At 42.8% G+C, this 23,072-nt stretch overlaps 1 non-coding gene across 1 annotated transcript; it reads left to right on the forward strand.

The window, feature by feature from the left end:
* Window positions 1–19,897: 19,897 nt before the first annotated feature.
* trnat-ugu (transfer RNA threonine (anticodon UGU)) lies at window positions 19,898–19,973 on the forward strand. Its single transcript has one exon. It is a non-coding gene; the product is annotated as a tRNA-Thr (tRNA).
* Window positions 19,974–23,072: the final 3,099 nt, after the last annotated feature.

Below are 23,072 nucleotides of genomic sequence, written 5' to 3' on the forward strand. Positions count from 1 at the left end.
ACACCTCCAGGCTTGTAAGGACTATTTTACCAAGAAGGAGAGTGATGGAGTGCTGCATCAGATGACCTGGCCTCCACAATCACCCAACCACAAACCAATTGAAATGGTTTGGGATGAGTTGGACCACAGAGTGAAGGAAAAGCAGCCAACAAGTGCTCAGCATACTGTATGTGGGAACTACTTCGAGACTGTTGGAAAAGCATTCTAGGTGAAGCTGGTTGAGAGAATGCCAAGAGTGTGCAAAGCTGTCATCAATGCAAAGGTTGGCTACTTTGAAGAATTTAAAATATAATTTTCTTGGTTTCTACATGATTCCATATGTGTTATTCATAGTTTTGATGTCTTCATTATTTTTCTACAATGTCCAAACTTTTGACTGGTACTGTATATATAATTCAGTCAGATCAAGAATATATACAATGTACACAATAAAGAAAATCATATATATATTGTACACAATAAAGAAAATCAATTATGGGTCAACATATAAACATTGCTCCCAGTGTTGATCAAAGCTCAGAACGATTATATTCTTGATCTGACTGAGTTCTAATCTCGCCTGCCTCTGCAAATGAGTGGAATTATAAATAGCAAGCTGCAGCGCTCCTAGTTGCCGGTGATTTTCATTCAGTAAAATTGCAATCCATTTTACGAAAGATTATGGATACTGACAAGATATTTCTCTCCGCCCTAACAATGGGAGTCGTTGTCTACAAAGCAGCACGGTGGGCTGTTTAGCTCCCACCCATCCTTTCTTTGGATTAGTGGATACATCTCATTATTGTAATCCTTTTTTAATATTCAATGAGGGTTGTTGACATCTTCCGCTTGTATTCAATGGAGAGAGATACTATTCTACTAGCCTCATGCCATGAATATGCAAAGCCATCTCGAGACAACTCCGATATAAAGTGTTTTTTCTCAGTTGCCGGGATGTCAAGTGTCCTTCTTATATCATTGCACTCGTAACAACTTAAGCATTACAAAACGTATATTCGATCAAATAAACCTCATGTAGCAAATAAGCCATTCATTTTTTTTTGCCAAATTCAACACTCTCTCATTGACCTCCATACAAAAACTCCTTGCTTGGTGGGTGAAACACTGAAAAAACGGGCACCTGCTGGAGGGGGTCCGATTTTCCGCAGAGTTACTCCTCTCGCTACCTCTTCTGGACTGGAATATGTTCCAGGGATTAATCTGATGGCATTTTAGAAGTTTAACACATCAGTCACCGGCTTCATTAATAAGTGCATCTGTCACGTCCTGACCATAGTTCCTATGTGTGTTGCTTGTTTTAGTGTTGGTCAGGACGTGAGCTGGGTGGGCATTCTATGTTGTGTGTCTAGTTTGTCTGTTTCTGTGTTCAGCCTAATATGGTTCTCAATCGGAGGCAGCTGTCAATCGTTGTCCCTGATTGAGAATCATATATAGGTGGCTTGTTTTGTGTTGGGGATTTGTGGGTGATTGTTTTCTGTGTCAGTGTTTGTGCCACACGGGACTGTGACGGTTAGTACGTTTGTTATTTTGTATTGTGTATAGTTTCGTGTTTATTAAATCATGGAAACTTACCACGCTGTACATTGGTCCTCCGATCCTTCTCGCCTCTCCTCGTCTGAGGAGGAGGAAGAGCTAGACTGCCGTTACAGCATCGACAACGTCGTCGCAACAGTGACCATACGTACATAGCCCAACCAGAAGCCATGGACTACAGGCAACATCTGCACTCAGCTAAAGGCTTGAGCTGCCCCTTTCAAGGAGCGAGACATTAACCCGGACGCTTATCCTGCTACACTCTCGGACAAACAGGCAAAGAGTCAATACTGGACCAAGATCGAATCCTACTACACCGGCTCTGATGCTCGTCGGGTGTAGCAGGGCTTGCAAGCTATCAAAGATTATAAAGGGAAACCCAGCCATGAGCTGCCCAGTAACACAAGTCTACCAGATGAGCTACCTTCTGTGCTCGCTTCGAGGCAAGCAACACTGAATCATGCATGAGGTCACCAGCTGTTCCTGACGACTGTGTGATCACGCTCCTTAGCTGATGTGAGTAAGACCTTTAAACAGGTTAACATTTACAAGGCCACAGGGCCAGATGGATTACCAGGAAGCGTACTCAGAGCATGCGCTGACAGCTGGCAACTGTTTCACTAAAATGTTCAACCTCTCCCTTACCCATTCTGTAATACCTACATGTTTCAAGCAGACCACCATCGTTCCCAGGTAACCTGTCTAAATGACTAGCACTCACATCTGTAGCCATGAAATGCTTTGAAAGGCTGGTAATGGCTCATCATCCCAGACACCTTGGATCCACTCCAATTTGTATACTGCCCCAACAGATCCACAGATGATGCAGTCAGAGACCTGGCAGTGTGATGCCAGAACAACAACCTCTCCCTCATTGTCAGTAAGAGACAGTTTATGCTGGCTGGTGTGACGCAAATGCAGAGCCTCCAGAGGCACGCAGAGGCCAAATTGTGCTCCGCTGTGCACGTCTCAAATTTTCTAACTATGCGGAGGTCTCCGTATACCTTTGCATTGACATGATTGGTTGATGGTAGGTGAGGGTGGGAGGTCAATCAAGTATCAGTCAACTAAGACCTGATGAGAAGTTTGATGAAATGTGCTGTTGTGGAAAAATTCTTCCACATTGACACTTGAAGTCAATCTTAAATGACTCATTGTTTATTGTCAGTGTGCTGGAGAGGTTCCAACCAACTCAATGCACCATGTCAATCAGGAGCTCTCCCCCTGGGCAGACCCAGCAGTTGTCTTATATACGGCTATACACAGAAGTTATTTTTGCATAATTAATGAATCATTACCGTGTTGTTTCATCCATGTGACCGACCAATACTGTTTCATGAGGCTTCCCCTCTCTAAGCTGAGATCTTGAAACTGAGATATCTTTAGTTTGTTCTCAAAACACGGTCGTTCAATCTCAAAACCACGTTTGGGCGTACTGCCAAATTGCAGCTACTGATAGGTGTGATTTGTACAGTCAGCCTGTAACGTCTCTCGTCGGAAGGCATGGACCAAAACGCAGCGTGGTAAGTGTTCATGATTCTTTGTTACTCAAAAACACTCTAACAAAATAACAAAGTGAAAAAACGAAACGAAAGTTCTGTCAGGTGCAGACACTAAACAGAAAATAACTACCCACAAAACACAGGTGGGAAAAAGGCTGCCTAAGTATGATTCCCAATCAGAGACAACGATAGACAGCTGCCTCTGATTGGGAACCACACTCGGCCAAAACAAAGAAATAGAAAACATAGAATGCCCACCCCAAATCACACCCTGACCTAACCAAATAGAGAAATAAAACGTCTCTCTAAGGTCAGGGCATGACACAGCCACTTGCATGAACACAGAAATTGGTTATTAGAACAGCACATGAATAGAACACAGAAATTAGTAATAGGAATAGCACAAACATTTAAAAAAATCCCTTACAGTGCCCTAGCCTACCACACAAAAGCACTATGGATTTATTTTCCCTGTTTGACACAGACATGCTCAGGAAAGACATATCACAATTTAAACCTTCTACCTGCCTTCTTGATCCTATCCACACCACCTTCTTCAAAACAGTTTTTAATTGCATATCTAAAGAAGCGCAAGCTATTGTTAATCACTCCCTGTTCACAGGCACTTTCCCCACTGCACTAAAAACTGCTATGGTCAAACCCCTTTTGAAGAAAAGTCATCTAGATTCTTCAGCTTTTAGCAATTTTCGGCTAATCTCCAACCGTCCATTCTTAAGCAAAATTCTGGTTATCAAACAGCTAAATTATTTTTTAAGTGCTAAATGTATTTTAGAAAAATTCTAACCTGTTTTTTGGGCCCACCACAGCACAGAGACAGCATTAGTTAAAGTGATAAATGATCTTGGAGCCAACACAGATGCAAAACAGCTGTCTGTCCTTGTACTCTTGGATTTAAATGTTGCTTTCGACACTGTTGACCATGATACCCTTCTGGACAGAGGTGGGTTGGCCTCTCCGGTCCAGTTCTAAAATGGTTTAGGACCTATTTAACGAGTAGAGTTTTTTGTCACCCTTGGTGAACAGAAGAAAATACATATCACATGTGGCGTTCGATTTAGGGTACAGTACTGTTCAGTTTATACATGTTATCCCTTGGCAGCGTTATCAGAAAGCACAGCATTAATTTTCACTGCTACGCAGAAGATACACAACTTGCCATTTCTGTGTCATTTTAGCTCCACAGATAAATTATTAGACTGTAGTGAGGTAAATACTTGGATGGCTCACAACTTCCTCCAGCTAAATCAATACAAGACCGAAGCACATACTGTTGGAGCCAAAGCACAGAGAGAGAATCTGGCCGCACATTTGAATTCACGGGCAATAAAGATAAAACGCCAGGTAAAAAAAACAAGGTGTTTTTTAGATTCTGAACTCAATTTCGAATCGTACACTAGGATTGTGACCAAAATAGCTTTTTACCACCAGAGGAACATTGCCAAGGTGCGGCCGTTTCTCTCTCAGGCTGATACAGAAAGACTACTGTAATGCTCTCCTGTCTGGTCTACCCAGGAAAGCCATTGGTCAACTGCAAAACATACAGAATGCTGCAGCACGAGTACTGACCAAGACCAGACGAAGAACACCCATTACACCGGTTTTAAGGTCTCTGCACTGGCTGCCTGTGAGTTTTAGAATTAATTTTAAGATTATTCATTTGGTTTTTAAATCCATCCACAACTGTGCACTCCAATACATGTCAGATATGCTTTTAAGTTATGTACCCAGTAGGTCCCTCAGGGCCTCCGGAATAACCTGCCAGAGAACCTGAGGGGGGCTGAAACTGTGGACATATTTAACAGAGATCTTAAAACACATCTTTTTAGCTTTGCTTTTCCTTGGGGTGCTTTTTAGTCATTCCGTTTTTGTTGTTAATCTTTTTTTTAATCCTCATGTTTGTTGTGTGTTAAATATTTCAGTTTTTATTTTCAATGTTTTTTTGTTTTGTTTTCTGTGAAGCACATTGTGTTGCATTCCATGTCTGAAATGTGCTGTATGAATAATGCTTGATTTAATTTGATCTGTACAGATGCAAAACAGGTCCACCTGCGCTCTCCCGAACCTTTCCCACAGCTGTAACACAACCTGAGGATGCAGACTCCAGTCCCTTTCTCGAAAGCGTCTCTGCTGCCCGGTTCAAGACCCTGGGGATGTGCTCTGCCCGCAGTGATGTTAAGCGGGTCTGAGCACACAGCAAGAGCTCCCGTGCCATTTCGTGGAGGTGCTGTGATCTTAATCCCCTCTGGTGATTGATATACGCCACTACCATGGTGTTGTCTGATCTGACCAGGACATGCTTCCCTTCCAAGTAGGGCAGGAACTGTTGGGGTATCAGGCGAACTGCCCTGAGCTCCAGCACATTGATGTGCTTGCCACTCCATGTGGAGCTCCAGCGTATGCTCACAGCTATGCCTCTGAACACCGCCCCCAACCTGCTAGCGAGGCATTGGTGCACACTAGCTCCCTGCGGTGGACTCTGTTCAGTATCACTCCCTCCAACAGGAATGTGTGAGAGTGCCATTTCAACAATGTCCTCACACATGCATTTGCCACCGATAGCTGACGATGTCTGTGTCGTCTCTGGTGTAGATGGTGAGAGTTGAACCATCGCTGGAGTGGCTTGAGGTGAAGAAGGACCAGAGGAATCAACAGAGAAGCTGACGTGAGTAGGCTGAATAACTTCTAGAACTCTAATACGGACAAGGCTCGTCCAAGCCAGAAACGGTCTAGATAAGTCTGGAGAAGATACAATCTCACCTGAGGGAGACGTGCTCTCATAAGAGTTGAGACAATCAACATCCCCAGGAAGACCACCATCTGTGAGGGAGTCAGGTTGCTCTTCTCCCTGTTTAGGGTGAGGCCCAGGTCTTGAATGTGCTTCAAGATTATCCTTGTGTCTGCTGTAGCTTGCTCTCTTGATTGAGCACACACCAGCCAGTTGTCCAGATAGCACTAGAATGCCCTGGGATATGACAGGCTCTAGGACTGCGTCCATGCACTTTGTGAATGTACGTGGCGCCAGTGAGAGGCCGAATGGGAGGACTTTGAATTCATAAGCCACTCCTTCCAAGGCAAATCGGAGGTACTTCCAGTGATCTCGATGAACAGGAACGTTGAAATACGCATCCTTCAGGTCGAGCTTGGTGAACCATTGGCCGCTCGAGATTGCCTGTAACACCCGTGCTGGCGAGAGCATCTTGAACTTGAGCTCTTTTAAAACCTCTTTGGGCTAGGGGGCAGTATTTTCATGTCCGGATGAAAAGCGTGCCCAAAGTAAACTGCCTGTTACTCAGGTCCAAAAGCTAGGATATGCATATGCATGGTAGTATTGGATAGAAAACACTCTAAAGTTCCTAAAACTGTTAAAATAATGTCAGTGAGTATAACAGAACTGATTTGGCAGGCGAAACCCCGAGCACAATGCATCCAGGGAAACATTTTTTGCAGGTCATTGTGTTTTCCAATGCCTTTCTATTGGAAACCTGATTTATTAGGGCCCAGATTACAGTTCCTATGGCTTCCACTAGATGTCAACAGTTCGTAGAAAATGTTCAATGTTTTTATTTTGAAAAATGAAGAAGTAGTCCTATTCTTTCTATGTGTCACTCAGAAGGACTCTAGTCTTTTGGTGCGCGTGAACAGGAGGGCGCTCCTCGTTCTTTTTCTCCGGTATTGGAAACAGTTTATTCCGTCTTACATTTTACCGATTATTTACATTTCAGGTTACCTGAGGTTGGATTAGAAACGTTGTTTGAAATGTTTGGACCAAGTTTACAGGTAACTTATTAAATACTTCGTAGTCATGTTGGGTGAGTTCGAACCGGTGTATTTCTGAATCAAACGCGCCAAATAAATTGACATTTTGGGGATATAAAGAAGGAATTTATCGAACAAAACGACCATTCATTGTGTCACTGAGACATTTGGGATTGCAAAAAGATGAATATCTTCAAAGGTAAGGCATTTATTACATCGCTATTTCTGACTTTTGTGTTACACCTGCCTGGTTGAAAAATGGTTTTCATGTTTGTGTATGCGGGGCGCTGTCCTCAGATAATCTTTTTGAAATCTGACACAGCGGCTGGATTAACAAGAAGTTAAGCTTTATTTTGATGTATTACACTTGTATTTATATGAATGTTATATATTTATATTTCTGTAGTTTGAATTTGGCGCTCTGCAATTTCACCGGATGTTGTCGAGGTGGGTCGCTAGCGGAACGCCTGCGCTAGAGAGGTTAAACATTTGTTGAGGCCGCGCAGGTCCAGGATCGCCCAAAGGTTACCGTCCTTTTTCGGAACTATTAAATACTTGGAATAGAACCCACTTAGCCGATCTAGCGGCTCTACCTTCCTGATTGCATCATTGCTCAGGAGCGAGGCTATCTCCAACTGGAGCACCTCCTTCCTCATCCCATCTGCCACCAAGGTGACCCAGATGCCCTGTAAGATGGAGGTTGGCATCAGAACTTGAGTTTGTATCCCTCCAGGACTGTGCCCAGTACCCAGGGAGATCACCTGCATCTCCCAGTTTGCTTTTTGGGCCTGGGAGAGACAGCCCGAGGCTGACTACCAGCACCTCAGGAAGACTGCCGGGGCACATCCTTTTTAGCTGCATGCCGCTGCTTGTAAGGGTGATCACGACGCCTGTCCTTCTGCTGTCAGGTTGTAAAACGGCGGTTCCCATTTCCCTGCCCCTGCTTTCTCGGTGGTGGAGGACTGGGGCCAAGAAGTTGCTGGTGCACCCTCGAGACATCCTGCCCTGTCTTCCAGCTCCTCTGAGGGGCGGCGGTAGAACGCACAGTTGCCAAGAACCCCTGCAAAGTCTCTCTGTCTTTGCACAGTTTTGAAGTTTGCTCTATGATGTTGTCGACCCCTGGCCCAAAGGTAAAACCTGGTGTGAAGGGGAGCTCCAAGAATATTTTCTAAACTGAGGGGGTGGCAGTTTAGACTGTGCCAGCCAAAGATGGCAGCGTGAAGTCACCAATTGACACCTCTGTGGCCTCCTTATGTTAGTCACCACCCCCTGGGAGGCAAGGGATAAGCAGGGAGAGGTAGGATTGCAGCATCGTTTACAAGATGCACCATGATGGAGAGGGTCCCTTAAGTGCTTTGCAGCCGTTCATCGCTTATTTTTTCAGGTCCTGCTTTGAGGCAAGGCACCTTGCCAACGATCTCCTTGTCAGGGAGGATCATGGCAGCCAGCATGTCATCCATCACCGGATAGTGGTCTAGCCCCAAGGACTCTGCATCCATTAGGAGAGTCCACGGCCTGGTCTGGTTGTTGCAATGGAAGCGCCCTCCCATCTTGCTCCAGTATTTGTGGAGAGCCAAATCGAATGGAGATAAGGAGTTGCTCAGATGTGGCTTCTTCCAGATTGATATCAAGGGTGGCAGCCACTCTCGCTAAAAGCTCCCGTGTTGTAATCTGACATTCTTACTCGGAATGTATCCATATTGGAGTGATCCAATATAGTGCTACATAACTGTTGTGAAGGAAGTTGTCAAGGAAGTGAGTTTCTGTTTATACAGGACCTCCCGCCCTCACCTACAGTCAACTTGTTATGCAGCACTATATTAGATCACTCCAATATGGTATCCTTCCACACGGCAGGATACATTGCGAGTAAGAATTTCAGATTAGTCCCGTGTACCGGGTAGTGCTGCGGCTGACCCCCTTAAATAGCTGCCGCCACACAACTTCCACCTCTTCCTTTTCTCGGTACATTCCAGAGAGGATTTGCTTGGTAAGAGCTCTATGTTAGAGTGTATAAGCGCAGAAGTATACCCGCAGCTATTCAATAGCTTGTAGCTGCTAGTTGGCTAGCTTCTCCATCAGGGTGCTCTGCTGTCCCCCCACTCGGTTTGGCTTGTGCCATCTCGTTTGGGTTTCATCCTTGTTTTTATTACTTGGGACAGTGTACCAACCTGGGCGATACTCGGTTTGCTCTACCAGTATTGCGGCGCTTAGGGTTCCACTTAATAGTCTGTTGGACTTTCTTTCCACCGGAACCCTCCCGGTTATAGCCTTCAGGTTCGGGGACCACGCCTACCCCGCAAGATCAGGAGACTGTATGTTTAGCTCCGGCGGGCTTGCAGTTCTCCAATGAGAGAACCACATTTCATCTCCCACAGGGCACAACCATCTTGCCTAGACTCTTGTGTGTTCCACTGTGAACGAGCTATGCAAAGTAGCTAGCTTAACGAGAGGTGACCATTGCAGGACTAAGCACGGTTCTAAGCACACTTTCCCTTAAGTCCTGTCAACTAGCACACCCACATATATAGCAAGAGATAAGCTATAAACATGGCGTGAAATACAGCCGAACCACACGTATAAAGTAATAAATGAGCTATAAACGTGTGTGAGGTAGATTGCTCTGCCACTTCACTGTCAAGCAGTTTACACTGTTGGCTTAATTATTTTTCCACAAGGAAAAGTTACAGCCATTCATGTCTCCTCTCCTTCATTCAGATAATGTATGAGACAAAGGCTGATTCTGTAGGTCCCATTCTATACCATTGAAAAGTATTGCGCAGTTCATGACACTGTCTGTGTGTGTGGACCATTTCAGTTTGTCCGTGATGTGTAGGCCGAGGAACTTAAAACTTTCCACCTTCTCTACTACGGTCCTGTCGATGTGGATAGGGGGATGCTCCCTCTGCTGTTTCCTAAAGTCCACGATCATCTCCTTTGTTTTGTTGACATTGAGTGAGAGGTTATTTTCCTGACACCATACTCCGAGGTCCCTCACCTCCTCCCTATTACACTGAGGGTTTCAGTATATAGCTGGGTTTACTATAGTTTTGTTACATTAGTTTACAGTAAAGATATCTATCCTAGTTTCCCTTAGAAACGAACATAACAGCTAGATCACACTGCTGGTCTTGCACAGTATGTAGCTGGGGTTGCCATATTATTTTGTTATACTGCAGAGTATACTACCCATCTCTTCTTCCCACAGAGAGAAACTATCCTTTCCAATATAGCTTTTTGCTTTGATAAATGTGAGGTGTCCCTGCCAACAGGCAGCGGACTGCGTCTAAGAAGGATGGCACTCTGCAGTCACCCTGAGGTACTTGCCGCTGGCATTGACAGCTTCTCACAGGCCCAAAGGCCAAACTAAAAGAGGCAAGTTGAGTCCCCACGGGCACTGAATACAGTGATGGAAGGCTATGAACTCCAACTCCGATGCTGGCTAATGCTATAGTTCTGGCTCATCAAATGTTGCAGGGTCTTCTATTGCTGACGCTCTGGTTGACTGAATGTTTCCGAATGAGATCAGATGAAGGAGTGTCAACCTACATCCAAACCCCTCATTCTGGCCAAAGGTTCTGTCTGACAGACACGTTAACCGGCCATTACAGTTGTTCACACACACCCCTCTCGCTGTTGCGGGTGAACTAGGGGCTTCTCCCAGTGTGTTGTGCCAGGCTACGGCAATTGACAATTTTCACAGATGCAGGCAATATGAAAGTTTTATCAGTTTTCGTTAACTATGGTGAGAGAGTTTTTGACCAGGGCCTATCCGACCAGACTCTCACGTTGCATGGTGGACACTGTTACTGCAGCATTTCAGCTGGCCCACCGGCCTTTGTCATTTGTCTGTTGCTGTGTTGGCATATTCTACTGGAGGAGTAAATGCCTTACCTGGATGATTGGATAGTTTGAACCATCCAGGGAACAGGCCACAACGGATGGGCCTCACCCTAAATGAGGAGAAGAGTCACCTGACCCCCTCACGGAAGGTGATCTATCTCGGGGGGGGGGGGGGGGACTAGAGACTACACCCTCAGGCGGTGCTACAGGTTTGGGACAGGTTTGGGAGAGCACAGGTGGACCTGTTTGCATTTCAGGAGAACACTCATTGCCCCAGCTGGTTCTCAATGTCGGACCCTATAGGTCTGGACGCCTTCGCTCGCGATTGGCCGGCAACACCGCTTTAAGCTTTCCCAACATTTATCCTGATCACAGCTACGCTAGCCAGGGTCATCTTGATAGCTCCATGCTGGCCAAGATCACCAGGGTTCAGCCTCCTGTTGTCTCTCTTCTCGGCGACCCCATGGCAGCTGCCCCTGAGGCCCGACCTTCTCTTCAGGCTGGGGGGACACTGTAGCATTTGGACTCGCACTGCCTCCATCTTCGGGCTTGGCCTCTGAGTGGCGTTAGTGGACCAGTCTAGGACTTCAGGACAACGTGGTGAACACGGAGTGCCATGGTTTCTTCCACCAACGCGTCATATCAAATGTGGTGCAGCATATTCTGTACCTGTTTTACGGTTTTCATAGTTACGGTTTTCATAGTCACTGCTTAATACGGGGCGAGTGGCATCCACATTGAGAGTGTATTTAGCTGCTATCTCGGCATTCCATGACTGTGACCAAGAGGGACCCATGTCTGGCTACCCATTGCTCTCAAAATTTATGAAGGGAATTTGACATCTGTGTCCAACAATGGCTCGCTCGGTACCAAACTGGAACATTGACGTGGTGCTGTCAGCGTTTGCTAAGCCGCCCTCGAGCCCCTAGAGTCGATGACTTTGAAGCACCTATCTATGAAGGTAGCATTCCTGTTGGCTATTAACTCCACTAAGAGGGTGAGTGAACTTCATGCACTTTTAGTGAGCACTGAATGTTTTTCTGAACGGGTCCAGACAAGAGGAGTATCACCCTTCGTCTTAACTCCTCACTCTTGCCGAAGGCCCTGTTTGACATGTGAACCAGCCCTTACATTTGTCCGCATGTGCTCTTCCTGCGGCTGTGGGTGAATTGAGTGTTATCTTCCCCAAGTGTGCTCTGCCCAGGGTCAGGGCCTTGGACACTTATATTACACAGACACAGGCAATGCGGCAGTCTGATTGGCTATTTGTTTGTTATGGTGAGAGAGTTCTGGGCCAAAGCCTATCGATACAGACTCTCACATTGGATTGTGGACACTACTACTACAGCATATCGGCTGGCCAGCCGGCCTCTGCCGTCTGATGTAGTGACGCATTCTACTACAGGGGTAGTTACATCGTGGGCACTGCTCCGAGGAGTTCCCCTCAATGACATTTGCGCCTCGGCAGCTATTTATGGGGGTCAGCCGCAGCACTACCCGGTACACAGGACTTATCAGAAATTCTTACTTGGAATGTATCCTGCCGCGCGGAAGGATACCATATAGGAGTGATCCAATAGCTCACATGACCGTGGTTACATACGTAACCTTCGATTTGGTCTCTGCATGTCTCCAGAGGCTCTGCCATTGCGTCACACACTCTCCATTCTAAACCTCCGACCACATTGCGGATCAAGCATAAATTGGCTTTAAGTCTACACATGTGGTCTATGAAGCATGTGACATCAAATTGGATTTGATTTGATTCGTTATGTTAGCCTATGTCCTCCGGATTTACCTCCTGGATTTGCCTTTTTAGCAGCACATTCACCACTCACTCAAATGAACTCTGCCCTCTCGGCACAGGCCGAGGGCGACCTGAAACAAAATATTATTTATAATGCTACTATTAATAATAATAGTAATAACAATATTAATAATAATATTATCATTATAATAGCCTAATCAACTTTAGAAAACACTATTACATCCCATTGTTAATTAGCCCATTCGTATTGCATGATGTTTGGTACGTTTTTCACATTGGACATGCTGCACTGTAGTACACAATATCCTGTACATTGTGTCGCAGTAAAAAGACCACTTCTAGTTACCCAATCCATGGAGCTTACACCCAGAGAAGCTACACTGCTCATTTTGCAAAAGAGTGGCCCATCAACTTAGATCCAATTGTTTTTTCATATAGGACATACATATTGCACCATATCAAATCAAATCAAATCAAATCAAATTTTATTAGTCACATACACATGGTTAGCAGATGTTAATGCGAGTGTAGCGAAATGCTTGTGCTTCTAGTTCCGACAATGCAGTAATAACCAACAAGTAATCTAACCTAACAATTCCACAACTACTACCTTATACACACACAAGTGTAAAGGGATAAAGAATATGTACATAAAGATATATGAATGAGTGGTGGTACAGAACGGCATAGGCAAGATGCAGTAGATGGTATAGAGTACGGTATATACATATGAGATGAGTACTGTAGGGTATGTAAACATAAAGTGGCATAGTTTAAAGTGGCTAGTGGTACATGTATTACATAAAGATGGCAAGATGCAGTAGATGATATAGAGTACAGTATATACAATATGAGATGGGTAATGTAGGGTATGTAAACATTATATTAAGTGGCATTGTTTAAGTGGCTAGTGGTACATTTTTACATAATTTCCATCAATTCCCATTTTTAAGTGGCTGGAGTTGAGTCAGTATGTTGGCAGCGGCCGCTAAATGTTAGTGGTGGCTGTTTAACAGTCTGATGGCCTTGAGATAGAAGCTGTTTTTCAGTCTCTCGGTCCCTGCTTTGATGCACCTGTATTGACCTCGCCTTCTGGATGATAGCGGGTGAACAGGCAGTGGCTTGGTGGTTGTTGTCCTTGATGATCTTATGGCCTTCCTGTGACATCGGGTGGTGTAGGTGTCCTGGAGGGCAGGTAGTTTGCCCCGGTGGTGCGTTCTGCAGACCTCACTACCCTCTGGAGAGCCTTACGGTTGTGGGCGGAGCAGTTGCCGTACCAGGCGGTGATACAGCCCGACAGGATGCTCTCGATTGTGCATCTGTAGAAGTTTGTGAGTGCTTTTGGTGACAAGCGAATTTCTTCAGCCTCCTGAGGTTGAAGAGGCGCTGCTGCGCCTTCTTCACGACGCTGTCTGTGTGGGTGGACCAATTCAGTTTGTCCGTGATGTGTACACCGAGGAACTTAAAACATTCCACCTTCTCCACTACTGACCCGTCGATGTGGATAGGGGGGTGCTCCCTCTGCTGTTTCCTGAAGTCCACAATCATCTCCTTTGTTTTGTTGACGTTGAGTGTGAGGTTATTTTCCTGACACCACACTCCGAGGGCCCTCACCTCCTCCCTGTAGGCCGTCTCGTCGTTGTTGGTAATCAAGCCTACCACTGTAGTGTCATCCGCAAACTTGATGATTGAGTTGGAGGCGTGCATGGCACGCAGTCGTGGGTGAACAGGGAGTACAGGAGAGGGCTCAAGAACGCACCCTTGTGGGGCCCCAGTGTTGAGGATCAGCGGGGTGGAGATGTTGTTACCTACCCTCACCACCTGGGGCGGCCCGTCAGGAAGTCCAGGACCCAGTTGCACAGGGCGGGGTCGAGACCCAGGGTCTCGAGCTTGATGACGAGTTTGGAGGGTACAATGGTGTTAAATGCTGAGCTGTAATCGATGAACAGCATTCTCACATGGGTATTCCTCTTGTCCAGATGGGTTAGGGCAGTGTGCAGTGTGGTTGCGATTGCGTCGTCTGTGGACCTATTGGGTCGGTAAGCAAATTGAAGTGGGTCTAGGGTGTCCGGTAGGGTGGAGGTGATATGGTCCTTGACTAGTCTCTCAAGCACTTCATGATGACGGAAGTGAGTGCTACGGGGCGGTAGTCGTTTAGCTCAGTTACCTTAGCTTTCTTGGGAACAGGAACAATGGTGGCCCTCTTGACAGTGGGGAACAGCAGACTGGGATAAGGATTGATTGAATATGTCCGTAAACACACAGCCAGCTGGTCTGCGCATGCTCTGAGGACGCGGCTGGAATGCCGTCTGGGCCTGCAGCCTTGCGAGGGTTAACACGTTTAAATGTTTTACTCACCTCGGCTGCAGTGGGAAGGAGAGCCCGCAGGTTTTGGTAGGGGGCCGTGTCAGTGGCACTGTATTGTCCTCAAAGCGGGCAAAAAAGTTGTTTAGCCTGTCTGGGAGCAAGACATCCTGGTCCGCGACGGGGCTGGTTTTCTTTTTTTTTTGTAATCCGTGATTGACTGTAGACCCTGCCACATACCTCTCACATACAAAGTTATCTGTATGTTTTGTCATAGTAAAAGGGGCATCCATTCTACTCAGGAGCACTTCTAGTTTCCAAACCCACAGAGTTTACACAAAACACACCCAGAAGCATAGAACAGGAATGAACCTACTGTACAAAATGATCTAGGATCACTCTAGGAGTGGGGTTATATGAGACATACGTAAATCCCACCAAACAAGCTTAAACTGTAGGCTAAACTCATCTTTACAGTCCTTTTTTCCATCTCCAGGCAGTGAAGAAAACATTCAAAGAAATTGACAACCAGATCATTACCAGTAAAACTCAGATAAAAGATAGCTCTTTTACTTCAGTCTACAAGTCAGACTCCTGGCCACACCGCCCAACATGATGAGATGAGAAATGTTTTGACTGAGATCAATACAACTGTTTCATCTTTGTTAATAGATCGATGTAATGATCTGCGAGATTTGATTGATAAGTTAATGTCGTGACTACATGATTTGGGCCTTAAAACTGTTGTCAATGTCAAATACATAGATAATTGTGAGAAATGTAAAACCTGTTTTTTGCAGAATGGCATTCCACCTTCTGTTTATAAAGTTAGTCTATTAACAGAATCCTTTGCTGACACTTTCCAGCATTTATTCACAAGGGGGATGCATCAAGTACATGTAGAAAATGTTATTTAGTGCTAGGCAGACAAACAGTGTGGACTGCCAATCCAGATATTCTTATCCTTCATGTGAACTGTTACCTCAGATGGTAAATCAGTTAGGCGAGATCTGATATCCCAATTTCGTAGTATTGACATTCCAGTTGGCAAAAACAGGCAGGCATACAGATGGAGATCAGGTATATGCCACTCAGGCAAAGCCGCAAAAAAGGGGCACTACTGGTCACACAGTTGATTTTTTATGGTTTTGAATTGAAGGCAGATGACCTGCATATTTAAAAAATGCCCAAGAATAATGAAAACACAGATGGAGTGATTTATTTTTATGACATTTGTAAAGAGGAGCCTCATGGACAAACTGAAGGAGAAGAGGTCTGTTATATAGATATTGCTTCCATTCAGACCCCCTACAACTCCAAACATGCTTAGGGTTGTGCTTTACCCATTCTTTCTTAGCCGGACACGGTGGCGACTCGTCATTCAGAGTCCCACCTGTTTTGAGCCGCACTTGTTTAGCATGTTATTTTGGCATTAACACGTGTCACATATCAGTTTGCAAACAATGTATAAGAAAAATATTTTAGTTAATACAAACGTGGTCTCTTTCTTGCTTTCTTAAGGCAGCTCCAAAATGCAGGTGTTTCAGCCTAGCTCAGTGCTTTCTGTGGTGGAGGGGCAGCCAGCGGAAAATACGGAGCGTAGTGTTATGTAATGTAATGTTCTCTAGTTGCACCAGGCTTGGCTCAGTGTTCTGTCAGTCATGGGGACACTACGTCACTGCAAAATCGACGGGGAGAGCTAGAAAATTCAAGCCCCTTGAGTGCTGCCATAGATTTACATTAAAAGTTCCCATCCAAGAAGGGTAAACTCGGGCTTCTATCTAGAGCTCCGACCTGAAGATCACTGACGTCATGATTTGACGTTGTCTTGAAAGCACTATAAATCCAGAGAATGCCAGACTTTGATGACGATGTTTGATGACAAAATATGCCCACAAGAAGAACCCCCGCGCCACATTCCTGAGCACAAGGTGAGTCCAAAAATATATTGTATGCTGCTGCATAAATGACGTAATATGCCAGGGAGATATGTATACTGTAGCTAAGAAAGTAATACTAAGTGTGTGTTGTGTAGTAAGCTGATAGTAGCCTGTGTGTCTCACCCTAATAATGTGGTCCCTTTCCCCCTCATAACTTAACCTACTGTTCTGACTTGGTGGCGCACATGTAGCCTTAGCCTGTTTAGAGAAATATATTTTATTTTGTTATTTATTTTGTTTATTTATTTATTTATTATTATTATGAACAATAAAACAAAAACAGAAACATACAAACATGATTACATAAACCTAACAGACAGGGGTATTACAAATAAAGATACATTTTCAATTAGTCAAAAAGTTTTATGGTGGCATTGCTTTTTTGTTTTTAAACTTACTGATCATTTCAAAATAATATTTCAATTCTATTTTAAACAATGTGATCAGAGGTTTGTTCACTACCCCCTTCATTTTATGGATAAAGAATCTTCCATGAAAAATAAACAAATTAACAATGAAAGTTAAATCAGGGTCCATATCATTTGGATCAAAATAAAACATAATATCAGAGTCTTTCAAATTAACATTAATAGTAGTTTATTTTAAAATAAAGTCTTCTAACTCACTCCAAAATAGCTATTTTGAATCTGTGTTCAATAAAGTTCTTTACAGGGTAGATTCTATGACTGAGTTTGTTTGATACTTCTTTCACCTTATTAGATGTACAATATTTGCCAGACAACAACAAGATTTTGTTCCAGTTCACTTGTCCTAGGGCTGCATTCCAGTATATTCTAGGAGAGGGAATAGGAACATCTTATTATTCTTATTATATACATATAAATATATTTATATACATCTTATTTAGTATATACATGTTATTACATTTATAGTTTAAAATGTCAATTCCTTCTAGCTGTATTGAGGCCACAAAATCCTCAACAGTTGCACTTGGAGTATTGTTATATTCTCCTAAAAGAAGAATAGCACCTTTAGGGATAGCTCTAACAACTATTTGAATCTCCTCAGGTTTGACTGTAACATTGTGTGTTCTCATGAATTCTGGATAATCATATAGTTGTCCATCATTATTCAATAATTGTTTACCCCAGATAATGCTGTTGTCAAACCAGTTCTGGAAAAACAAAGACTTGTTTTTGTATTTTATTTCTTCATTGTTCCAGATTGTACTGTATATCTATGTGGGGGAAAATTAAGTTTGTACGAGGTTCCACGTTAGAAGTACTTGTTTACGAAAGTTAGCAAGCTTAATAGGGACCTTACCCACATCAAAGTTGCATTTGAGTAAGAATTTTAGACCACCAATCTGTTGGAATATTAAATTAGGGATTATATTCCAAATGTAATCCTTATTTCTTAAATAGTTTTGTATCCATTTGATCTGAAAAAGGATCGGACCCTTTTTTTCAATTTTGGCCTAAAATGACATACCCAAATCTAACTGCCTGTAGCTCAGGATCTGAAGCACGATATGCATATTCTTGTTACCATTTGAAAGTAAACACTTTGAAGTTTGTGGAAATGTGAAATGAATGTAGGAGAATATAACACATTAGATTTTTCATAATCTTTGAAATGCAAGAGAAAAGCCACAATGTTTTATTCCTGTTTAGGCGCAATTTAGATTTGTGTAAAGTTTTAGACTGCTCCAATGAACCATTGTATTACTGTTCAAAATGTTGTATCAAGTCTGCCTAATTGGTTTATTGATACATTTTCAAGTTCATAACTGTGCACTCTTCTCAAACAATAGCATGGTATTCTTTCACTGTAATAGCTACTGTAAATTGGACAGTGCAGTTAGATTAACAAGAATTTAAGCTTTCTGCCCATATCAGATATGTCTATGTCCTGGGAAATGTTCTTGTTACTTACAACCTCATGCTAATCACATTAGCCTACATTAGCTCAACAGTCCCACGGGGGACACACCGATCCTTTAGAGGTTAAATGATCAGTTAATCTGACTATTCTCTCATTTATTTCATTTACTAATTTCAGCATTTTGAGCTTAGTTGTCTAATGTTGTTGGAGCATATTATAAATATAATAGTTTTTCTTCAGTGTATTTTTAACAGTGCTGAGATTTACTTTAAACAACAAGAATAACAAGAATTTAAGCTTTCTGCCCATATCAGATATGTCTATGTCCTGGGAAATTTTCTTGTAACTTAAAACTTCATGCTAATCACATTAGTGCACGTTAGCTCAGCCGTCTCATTAGGAGGGGTCACCAATCCCGTAGGTTTTAAAATCCAGAGCATTCAACCCTCCCTCACTTTGGGTGCTACATACAGTGCTGTGACAAAGTATTTTCCCCCTTCCTGATTTCTTATTTTTTTGCACATTTGTCACACTTAAATGTTTCAGATCATAAAACAAATGTTAATATTACACAAAGATAAATTCAGTTTTTAAGTGATACTTTTATTTATTAAGGGAAAAAAGCTATCCGAACCTTCATGGCCCTATGTGACAAAGTAATTGCCCCCCCTTGTTAAATCATGAATTTACTGTGATTAATCACATTTTTTGGAAAGCTGAGTTCAATTTCACTAGCCACACCCAGGCCTGATTACTGCCAGACCTGTTGAATCAAGAAATCACTTAAATAGAACCTGTCTGACAAAGTGAAGTAGGCCAAAAGATCTCAAAAAGCAAGACATCATGCCGCGATCCAAAGAAATTCAGGAACAGATGAGAAACAATGTAATTTACATTTATCAGTCTGAAAAGGGTTACAAAGCCATTTCTAAAGCTTTGGTACTCCAGCGAACCACGGTGAGAGCCATTATCCACAAATGGAGAACATTTGGAACACTGGTGAACCTTCCCAGGAGTGGCCGGCCTACCAAAATTACCCCAAGAGCGCAGCGACGACTCATCCAAGAGGTCACAAAAAAAACACAACAACATCTAAAGAACTGCAGGCCTCACTTGCCTCAGTTAAGGTCAGTGTTCATGACTCAACCATAAGAAAGAGACTAGGCAAAAATGGCATCCATGGCAGAGTTCCAAGGCGAAAACCACTGCTGACCAAAAAGAACATAAAGGCTCGTCTCACTTTTGGCAAAAAAAACATCTTGATGATCCCCAAGACTTTTGGGAAATATTCTGTGGACTGACGAGACAAAAGTAGAACTTTTTGGAAGGTGTGCGTCCCATTACATCTGGTGTAAAAGTAACACAGCATTTCAGAAAAAACACACGGCCCCGTGTGGCTCAGTTGGTAGAGCATGGCGCTTGTAACGCCAGGGTTGTGGGTTCGATTCCCACGGGGGGCCAGTACAAAAAAACTATGAATGTATGTACTTGTAAGTCGCTCTGGATAAGAGCGTCTGCTAAATGACTTAAATGTAAATGTAACAGTCAAATATGGTGGTGGTAGTGTGATGGTCTGGGGCTGCTTTGCTGCTTCAGGACCTGGACGACTTGCTGTGATTGATGGAACCATGAATTCTGCTCTCTACCAAAGAATCCTGAAGGAGAATGTCTGGCCATCAGTTCGTGACCTCAGGCTGAAGCGCACTTGGGTTCTGCAGCAGGACAATGATCCAAAACACACCAGCAAGTCCACCTCTGAATGGCTTAAAAAAACAAAATGAGGGTTTTGGAGTGACCTAGTCAAAGTCCGGACTTGAATTCGATTGAGATGCTGTGGCGTGACCTTAAAAAGGTGGTTCATGTTCGAAAACCCTCCAATGTGGCTGAATTAAAACAATTCTGCAAAGAAGAGTGGGCCAAAATTCCTCCACAGCGATGTGAAAGACTCATTGTCGGTTACCGCAAACGCTTGACTGCAGTTGTTGCTGCTGAGGGTGGCACAACCAGTTTTTAGATTTAGGGGGCAATTACTTTTTCACATAGGGCCATGAAGGTTCAGATAGCTTTTTTCCCTTAATAAATAAAATCATCACTTAAAAACTGCATTTTGTGTTTACTTGGGTTATTTTTGTGTAATATTAAAATGTGTTTGATGACCTGAAACAAGTGTGACAAATGTGCAAAAAAATAAGAAATCAGGAAGGGGGCAAATACTTTTTCACAGCACTGTATTACCGCTTTTCTTAAATAATTAGGTTTATTCCTCCATATGAATTTAAATAATTTAGTATCAACCATTTTAGTTACTGACAGAGAAACATCCATAGGAAAGGGAGGTATTAACTAATCTGGACAGACCTTCAGATTTTGACAAAGGTAAACATCCAGATAAAGAAAGATCTCTTAATAACCAGGAGTGAAATCTCTTTCCAATTTTCTGTACAATAGGAGAACAATTTAAGTTGGCCCTTTCTTTCTGATATTTGCTAACTTTAATACCAAGATATGTGATCACATTTTTTGCAGGGATATTACATACTGAGTTTTTAGTCACATCTTTTCAATGCAAATAATTCACATTTCCTAATATTCTGAGATAAACCAGATACATATGAGAAGGCATTAATACACTCAGTAGCCTTCCTGACTTCATTATGATGGCGTCTTCAGCCAATTGTGAAATTGTATCTCTTTATCTTGAATCTGAATACACCTACAACTATCCTTATTGATATGAAATGCCATAACTTGTCTGACCAATAGAAATAAGAAAGGAGAAATTGGACATCTTTGTTTAATTCCACATCTAATATCAAATCTCTGAAGTTCCATATGATAACAGAGCTGTTGCTATTATTGTAAAGTGTCTTAATTACACTTTGAAAATAATAACCAAAACTAAAAAATCTAAGAGTCTCAAAAATAAAATATCACATTTTAGGAAAGACCCAGATACAGACAGTGTTGAAGTAACAAAAGTGTATTACTAGAACAGGGGGGCAGGCAGGGGTCAGTAATCCAGGGCGGTGTAACAAGGTATAGAACGGCAGGCAGGCCTCCGGGCCAGGGCAAGCAGAATAGTCAAAACCGGGAAAACTAGAAAACAGGAACTATAGAAAAAGACAGGAGCAAGTGGAAAAATGCTGGTAGGCTTGACGGACAAAACGAACTGAACTGGCAACAGACAAACAGAGAACACAGGTGTAAATACACTGGGGATAATGGGCGACACCTGGAGGAGGGTGGAGACAAGCACAAAGACAGGGGAAACAGATCAGGGTGTGACAGAAAATAATGTTCAACTGTATCAAAAGCCTTGTAAAAGTCTACAAATAAAATAAAGCTATCTTACTAGTCGAATACTATTACATATATGTCATTAAACCAGACTGGGTGTCATCAATGATTAAGGTCAAGACCTGTTTAAGTCTTTCTGCAAAGTTGGATGCAAGTAGATTTCCATCATTGTTCATTAATGTGATTGGTCTCCAATTTTCTAACATCATAGGATCTTTGCTTGGTTTGGGGATTACAGAAATGAGGCCTTGTGACATAGAAACAGGCATGAGCCCTAAATCAACTGCCTCCTTAAAACCATTAAATAGAAATGTAACAATATCTTCCTGAAAATATTTATAGAATTCACTAATAAGGCCATCATTCCCTGGAGATTTGTTATCTTTATCTTGCTGATACATTGTTTTATTTCATTGATAGAAATAATTTCATCACAAGTCTTCATCTATGAATTTTGCAGAGGTCTTTGACAGAGTCTAGAAAGGCAGACATGTCACTAGTAGGACAGGCATTACCGGTGTGAAGATTACCATATAATTCTGAAACATATTTTGAAATATCTTTGGGGTTTTCATTTTCAATGCCATCTATATTAAGTTTATGAATAGAGGTAAATTCAGAATTTTTTTCTCTCAAAATTTTCTAAGTATTTTGTGTTTTTTTCACCTTCCTCCAACCATCTCCTTCTTGATCATACAAATGCCCCTTTTTAAAAATGTTTTATTTTAATTTCACCTTTATTTAACCAGGTAGGCTAGTTGAGAACAAGTTCTCATTTACAACTGCGACCTGGCCAAGATAAAGCAAAGCAGTTCGACACATACAACAACACAGAGTTACACATGGAATAAACAAACATACAGTCAATAATACAGTAGAAAAAATCTATATACAGTGTGTGCAAATGAGGTAAGATAAGGGAGGTAAGGCAATAAATAGGCCACGTGTCACGTTCTGACCTTAGTTCCTTTTTATGTCTTTGTGTTAGGTTGGTCAGGGCGTGAGTTGGGGTGGGTAGTCTATGTTCTTTTTTCTATGTTATTGTATTTCTGTGTTTGGCCTGGTATGGTTCTCAATCAGAGGCAGCTGTCGATCATTGTCTCTGATTGAGAATCATACTTAGATAGCCTGTTATCCCCATTTTGGTTGTGGGTGTTTATTTTTCTGTTTTAGTGTCTGTTCACCTTGCAGAACTGTTTCGTTTTCTCCTCGTTGTTATTAAATTATGACCAACACTTACCACGCTGCATTTTGGTCCTCTTC

This window comes from Salvelinus sp. IW2-2015, linkage group LG17, assembly GCF_002910315.2.
Source record: "Salvelinus sp. IW2-2015 linkage group LG17, ASM291031v2, whole genome shotgun sequence".
Lineage (NCBI taxonomy): Eukaryota > Metazoa > Chordata > Actinopteri > Salmoniformes > Salmonidae > Salvelinus > Salvelinus sp. IW2-2015.